This window comes from Plectrocnemia conspersa, unplaced genomic scaffold (genome assembly GCF_051122295.1).
Source record: "Plectrocnemia conspersa isolate PC_06_02 unplaced genomic scaffold, ASM5112229v1 ptg000014l, whole genome shotgun sequence".
Classification (NCBI taxonomy): Eukaryota; Metazoa; Arthropoda; class Insecta; order Trichoptera; family Polycentropodidae; genus Plectrocnemia; species Plectrocnemia conspersa.
In genome coordinates this window covers 8,509,625-8,518,609 of record NW_028277178.1, presented here as the reverse complement: position 1 = coordinate 8,518,609, position 8,985 = coordinate 8,509,625, and positions in this window count along the sequence as shown.

Below are 8,985 nucleotides of genomic sequence, written 5' to 3'. Positions count from 1 at the left end.
CATATTTTAAATTAGAACAGTACTTTAATTATAATTTAGTGGCATGAATCTTTGCGGCAAATGTATTACATAAATCATTACAATTTATAAAACAAACGATAATTTTTTATTTGCTAATGCAGATTTTTTTTCTAATTTAAAAATTATTATTCACAGGTTAAAAAATCAAATTAAATTGTAAAAATATTTAAAAATCTTTTTATTTGTTTATAAATTATATAAGTAATATCGTACATTAATAAAAAATCAATTAAAAACAATTTGTACACACATATATTGTATATTATAAATATATGTACATATGTATATTATAAAAATTCTCTAAGAGGTTCAATTACTATATAGAGATTTTTATCGATGTTTGAATAAAAATTCCCTTTATTTAATTACAATATTAGGCATTTCATGTTGCAAATTAAAAATATTGGGGTTTTTATATAGTAAAAAAAATTCACCATTATTTCGCAAACCCGTTCGGCGAAATAACGCAGCTATGTGCTTTTTGACAAATCGCATTGTCCCTGTTTAGCATATGAATTAAATTCTGTGAAATATGGTGTACATTAATATGGATATATGCCGGGTTCTTACCCGGTATTAACGTGAAAATAATAACACTCCCTGTCTCGCTTCCACCCGAATAAACAATCGACGCAACTCGCTATTTGCGTCTCTTTCCTCATTTGAATTTGCTTAAGATTCATATTTATTAATGCGCCTTATGCTGCGAGCGAAACTCAAGATTGTACCACCGACGCCATTTTCTTGTCTGTGACGAATTTGTATAGAAATAGTAATTTGGTATTTATACGGTGATTGCCTTCCAAATATATTTATTACTGCACCTATCATTTAATAGGTGAGCCAGCAACAATGGAAAATTGGATTGTGATTTGTCGTAAAAGTTCAACGATGTAACGCCATAAAACTTGTTACAATCGGACCATACAACAGGAAACAATAAAGTCTTTCGAAAAATAAAAACGGTCAATTCACTTGTAAATCATCATTGAAATTTAAGGTTTACAACTATGTAAAAAACGCGGTTAAAACCGTGCTCGTACATCATTCGAATGCATTTTTTATTACTTTTACGTGCAATAACGCAGTCAATGTTTCAACACGATGAGTTGTGATATGGAAATGAACAGTTTATAAATTATTATTGTTATATTTTAAAATGTGACGTTAGTTGAACCATTAAAATATTGCATGAAATTTTTTCTAAATTTTTGCTATAATTTATTTTATAATTATTAGGCAAAAATACATAAAATATTTTTCATCAGTACAAAGTATTTAGTATGTTAGTTTTGAAATTGCCCTAAAATTTGATCAATAATGAATTTATACACATATCCGTTTTCGCCACGTAGTATCTAAATCGTCTCGAAGGTCGACTTTAACTCGTGGGATTCAGGTCCTGTTCAATGGTCGGGGTATAAGTGGCTGCGTTTATTACGTTTGGTGCAAGTTTGACTCAACTCTCAAATAGCGAAGTAATTGTTCTATACAGTATATTTTTAAAGGCTCAGTAACAAAACAGCGCAAGACAAATAGCGCCAACAAAACAGCGCAACGCATATATACATTTTTTTTCGTTACTGTGTTCTATCGAATATTTGTCGTATACATTATTCCTGTTTTGTATTTTTTTATATGCATTGCGTGTTTGAAGGAGTTTCATAATGAATGTAAATACTTGAATATAGTGTCTGAAAATGATTCAGTAAATATACCATTAAAGAAACAAAGAAAGTCCAACGTCTCTTCCAGTTCTCGATTCGCTGACAATTAATAACGACAGCACTTTTGTTTAAGCAAGGTCTTGTTTTTTTATGCAAGAGCCTTTGAAACTGTTCCTAGATACGCAATCGTTTGTTTTACGCTGATAAGAAAAATACTAAACGTACAAAAGAAAGCGCAATGGACAATAATAAATTAATTAGCAAAAAGTATAAATATGGTTCAAAAATTCTAAACGAATTCTTCGCGGCTAATTTCGTCGCAGCGATTTAGAGTAATTTCGACAATTTATATAAAATTAATTTTAAAGATTATTTCTTAGAATTTTCATTTCAATTTTTGGGCGTAGATATATAGTGTTATAATTTATTTTTTAACTTGTGTAGTTGTTTGTTACGTTTTAAATAAAAATAGATTATAAAACTTCCTACAAATTTCTTTGATTCAGTGTCGAGTTTTGGCCTATTAATACAAATTATTTTTTTTAATCAGCAGCTCATCAAATTTTAGACTTAAATTTTAATGAAAAATATGATTATGTCCTATTGTATTATATTTTATGAAATATGTACAGCATAGCTATTATTTAGTATTTAAGAATAATTTTCAAATGATCGATTCAGTTAAATTGTCCATCGTTTGATGCAAGGTGGTGTCTTAAAAATATATATAATGTTGCTTCATGAAAGCTAATTTTATACACCCTTTTGTCAGTTAATGGACGAAATGTTCTTTATTTTATTTTGTAACTCTTCGGATTAACTCGATTTAAATATGCATGAATTTAACTGCGTATGGAAACAATGATCAAAATTTAACCAGGCACAAAAAATACTCCATAAATTTGTTTTTATACGGCACACGGTGTGTATCGCATAAGCGGGCATACCCAATAAATAAACGAAGCCTCTTTTATGATGCATAGTGGTTTTGGATGTGGTAAAAAAAGTAGGCTTCGCCCAGTAACCGGAATAGAAGTATCTACCCTTAAACAATAACTGTTCGGTGCTTTATCACCGTGAATTGTTGCGGCGAAACAATATTTCAATTAGGGATAATAGAAGAGGAAATTTACGAATGCTGGGTCCAATTGTTCACCTGTGCCCACGTTTGGCCCACATCCACGGGCCCCGTCATACATTCGGCCCCGGGCGGCGGGCCTTTGTTTGGCGTGCGGGCGGAAAAGCTGGAAATTTTATTGTCCGGCCGGCCGATATGATGGTATGGCGGCAAGGGGAAAATGGCCGACTTTGGTTAAAGTACGTTCTACTTGAATGACATTATAATCTTTACAACTTACCAGTAGCTTCTGAAGTGTCATGTTTAATTATGATATACAATAGATGTACCTACGCGTAATGCAATCAATTTTTGGAACAGATAATAATTAATAATAATCTAGGATGATATATATATATATATATATATATATATATATATATATATATATATATATATATATATATATATATATATATATATATATATATATATATATATATATATATATATATATATATATATATATATATATATATATATATATATATATATATATATATATATATATATATATATTAAGGATCTGCATTGTTATTAGCAATAATTATAATCATAGTAGTATAAACACGTTTATTATCATACAAATGTGTTTTTGATTTTATATAAATTACTAAAATTAATTAACTGCATCATAAGTCTTATATTTTTTTAATAATTTGATTATATTTTTATAATTGTATATTATGAATATTATATGCACTTAAAGCTGCGTTAAATAGAAATTTTTGTTGTTGCTAATTACATGTATGATATTGTTTATGAGTCGAAGTAGTTTATTATTAAAGAATTCATTACATAATATGCAAAATTTAGCTTGATTTAAATTATGCATCACTATATTTATCCGTGAGATTAGAAAAATTATATTTTACTGTAACCTGTGGTGATCAATTGAAATTATATTTAAATAATAAATACAATATAAATTAAAAATCACCAAGATCTATGTAGGATTCGAACCCAGATCATTTAAATCAGCGATTTATACCACTCGTATATTGTGGTATAAGCTGATATTTACCTATACTGAATTATTTTCGCTATATAACCAGTAATATAATTAGTTTTTTGTTATATTTTATTATGTATTTATTACGAAGTATTTTGAGGCTCTTTGCTCTAAATAAAAATATTCTATTAGTTTCTACTTGCATTTTTATTATTATGTTTTATTAATAAACATAAAAGATTAATTAGAACTATTCCTACTAAATCTAAAATTGGATTAAAAAATCTTTGTGGCATAAAAATGTAATTAATAAATAATGCATAAATCTCAGACTTATGAAATTATATGTTAAAGATATGACTTAAATGTAAAAATGTATTTGTTAGCAAAAAAAAAATCTTAGAAATACTGAAAAAATACCATTTTAAATAAAAAATTGTGTAGTTATAAATTAGAAACTCAACATTAAACATAAACATTAAATTTAAGACTAAGCAATATAACATTATTTTTAAATAAATTTATTAGCGGAACCCTTTTATATTTAAAACTGCATTATAGAACTCTTTAAATATTCTTAGCATAGCATATAAAAAATAGGGTAAATATATTTTACTATCTACTACTTTTCTGACGTAAATATTGACTATGTGTCTTTCCCTCACTATTTGGCATAAATTATAGGATTAAGTAATATTATGGAAATAATAATTTTGTATGAAAAATTTCATACTAGTGGCGCATGTAAAAAATGAAAAATTTAATTAACAAAAAAGATGGGCAAGAAATGTTTGTAGGCTCAATATTAAAAGAGAGTATTAAAGCCAAGATGATTGCATTAGATATTTATTAAGTAAATAATTTAATCCATATTTGATAATCACTCTTCCTAATTTATATTATCATCACTAAAGTACATACATATGTCATGTGATAAAAGCTGTATTTTGATGTTGGGTTTAATCCATCAGCTCAAAAATAATTTAAAGGTTATAGAAACTAAAAAAAAACAAAAGAAGAGAGATCTCTGGACTAAACGATTGCTTTATAATTTGGAAATATTTTCCGAACCACTTAATAGCACATCCATCACTCATAAATACCCCAAAAAACTAATATTTATGTGAAAAGGATACGCGATAGGCAATGCGTTTTTCGCCTACTAAAAATAATGCTCATCTTCATGAGCATGGAAAATATATTTTTTATATATGAATTTAAAACCACGTGAAATAGCAATTTTTAAAATTAGGTATATAAAACGACATTTAATTTTTTTTCCGTGACGTACAACAAAAATTATGGGAGTTTTAAAACTCGTTAATTCCACATTATAGCAATATATGCAAAATTATAGAAAAATTACACATTTGTTACAAAATTATTTTTGTTTAGTGTATTTTTTATTTGTGAATCAACACTATTTTTTATGAATATATTATTATTCTATAATTATAACGATTTTCTCTTTCTATGTTATCACTGCAACTCTTTAGGAAAATCTTTCGCTTAAAGTATGTGGACCAAAGTAGCCACAACTGTGTATTTGCAGCACTCTTTCGTGTTTTATTTAAAATTTCATTTAGCTAACAATGCATTGTCGCGAGTGTCAGGCAGTGCGGTCATAATTATTAAACTAAATGTAACATGTGTTTTCCGGGCCGCATTGTTACGGTGCTGTAAGCGCGCTTTATGACCGGAGTCTGCTATACGCTGGCGACCTTAATTTATTCTCATTATTGTTATCGTTATTATCATCGCGGCCCTAATTATGTTCTCTTTCTTCCCTTCTCTCCTTTTTAATGTTATATTATACATGCGCGGCAACATATTGAATTTTTACGGCCAGCGTGGACGCGGAAAAGCATTTCAACGGCGCTGAAAAAATAGCTGTGTATGCTATATACATCGACTGAGGAGATGTGTTGAACATGCTTTATTTAAATTTATAAATAATTTTATTCGTTAAGTTATGACATAAAAAGAGATCGTTTAGATCATAAACTGATGTAAGCGAGATGTGTTGAATATATAGTATACATAGATATACATCAAGCTCTGTTTAATAACAAGCGTTAGTTATCTCAAGGTTGTTGTATACAATTATCTCCAATAACCAGCACGATAGTCAGTGAATAATTACTAAAAAACCTAGGTTCGAATTATATATAAACCTATCATTTAATTATTGAATAGCTTATAATTATAGTTTAGGGTTAGTTTATAAGGAATTCGGTTTTTAGTTTTCTTATCTCACGGATCAACATTTGAAATAAAAAAATGTGCTTGGTCGTTCATAGTGTTATATATTTACTGTAATTTGTAATATTAATTAAAAATTAATGAAGTACATATCACCGATTTACAAAGTTTGTTACATTGCTAGTAGAAACTTTATTAAGAGTATCCGAATATTTAAATACCGAATATACTCGCCATTTTTGAAGTATTCGTTATTCGAATAATATAAAAAATGTATTCATTGGCTATTGTATTGTATTTGTAGTAAAACATTTAAAAAAAATTGTAAGATGGCCCAAAACCGATTAACTATAAAAACAACTTCGTAGTATTTCTTAACGGAACGAAATCATTTTTTTGTTATTACCGAAATTTTAGAAATTACTCATATTTCCAAGTAAATGAACTGTCTCTTTGATAAATCAACAAATTATGATTAATTTTAGGTCTGTCAAAAATATTTTTTTTAAATAATATATTTTAAGCATACCTAGTTGTAGTATGCCTAAACATCATATATAGTTGAATAATAAAGCCAACATTTATCTTTTTTTTGTAATTTGCATAACAACACCTGAGCTTAATACATTATGCAAAGGTGAATTCAAATTCGAAAACAAAAAAATCTAGCACCTCAGATTTTTCAGTTAAAGATAGGTAGAGAACGCTTGGGATAAGGATGCCGGTTTGTTATTGTGTGCGTGTACATGTATATGAGAAGGAGAAGCGATGTAGCGTGTACTTCGTTGTCTCGCTTTCTCTTTAAAGGACAGTCGCTGATTCGTCAATGCTGGTATTCGTCATTAAAGTGCAGTGTGGCACAGAAGTATGATCTTCTCTAGTGATTTATTTTAAATAATTTTGTGTTGATATTGGTTTAACCCAGGTATGCCCACTGTCCCATGGGTAGGTCACTAAACTCGTGCCACTGTTTTTTATTTATAAATTAAATTTTAAGAGAACAAAATTTCTTGGGCATATCTGGGCTAATTGATATCAAGGCTTTAAATATACATTGTAAGTTATTCGTTCTCTTACCCGTGGATTAAAATATTTTAATTATTTTTCCATTAATCCGTATGTTGTTGGTTTTTTTACACTATTCTCTGTAAGGCTTTAAAAAGTTATTATTCTTATCGTTGCCCAATGATAATTTTTTAATTTAGTCAATGGATTCTAATGATTTAATAGAGTCGTCGAGCCATTAAATGATCTACGAATAATTTCTTTCCCCATTTTATATCTTTTGGCTTTTGAAGAATAGCTAAAGACTTCATTATTTTTTTGACTAGTGAAAGATTTTGAATTTTGCAAATATTTAATTAATGACATCAATGTCTGGTTTCTTCGATTATATAATATATTTTTAATTGTCCGTTGAAATTTTCAACTTAGCTCAGATGTATGTATGGTAAATAAACATATATTTTCTTTTAAAATAAAAAAAGTAAATATTCTGAGTGAAATTGTTTTGAGCCACACAGTTCACGCACACAATAACAAACCGGAATTCTTGTCCCGAGCGTACTCTATAAATATTTTATAAATATATATGTAGGTTATATTTTTTTATTTTTGCACCAATAATGCAATATTTATATTAACCAGTTTATTTGTGTTTGCACACTTTTTTACACTGAAAACACTGCTGTCAACCGACAGATACCTCGTGTTCGATTGTCAGTTTTAGTGAGAAGGTGGATCAGTAAAATGCTCAAGACACCACATGAATGCATTTGAAAGTTTTTGTTACATATGTGGAACATACATATCTGCAAAACAGAGAATTAATATAACTCCAAAGATTAAAAGTGATCAAGACAAATCATGGACTCTTCATCTTTGCAGCATATCTTGTATGGAATACATGGAAAAGGAAGAAGGATGTCATTTGGTGTTCCAATGGTGTGGAGAGAACAAAGAAATCATATTGAATCACAACAGATTGCTACTTCTGCCTTACTGATGTCACAGAATTCTCAAGTAAAAATAAACATTGTAATTCGTATTCGAAAGTTCCATCAGCCATAAGACCAGTTTTACATAGTTCTAACATACCTGTGCCTATTCCACCATCCAATATAGAAGATATTATTTTTCATAAAGAATCTATTGCTTCTACCTCGAAGAAACTGTTATCATCATCCAGCGATGAAAGTTATGAGGACATAAAAAAAACACATTTAGTTCAACAAAGTGAGCTTAATGATCTGAATTGCTCAGCAATAAAGCAACAAGCTGAATTGCTCAGCTCACTACTGAAACAATGGAATTAACTTTCAACAGAAACTAGGATTTCTTATCTTATATACCGAATAAAACTCATATACATACATATTTATTGAAATATATATATTTAATATTTATTTATAGATGTCAGGCTCTAAGCATACATTTACAAATTAAATACATAATTATTATTCAGGTGAAAATCAGGAAGCGCAAAGGAAACAATCAAGCATACCATAATATGATATCATACATATTATCCTATGTGGGGGTTGGGTAGCTTTAAGGAATAAGTATGCGAAACTATGTTCGTCTGTGGCCACATGCACCACGGGGTGGTCGCCTTCCGGTTTTTGTCGGAACGCGCCTACAGGGGATGAAACCACCCCCACCTATTGTACTAAATGAAACGAGCCTCTTGCTGCCGGGGATGAAACTCCTGATCCGCTAATTATTCATACGATTGTGTAGTGTTCGCCCCACTATAATCACGCGGAAACCGGTTAAAGCGCCATGCATTTAAATTTATTGAACATCCTGTACATGGATAAATGCGGCACAGCGATGTAAAGCATACAAAACACACATTAATCGGTAGTTACGGCTGTGCAAATTGTAACTATGTTGTTCAGCATGAGAGCAAATATTTATTATTATAGCTTTTCTGATTCAAAGCAATATTAAAAAAAATTTTTGCTTCGCTGACAAGATTATGTACAATAAATCAATTTTTAGTTGGATTTTATATAATTAAATAC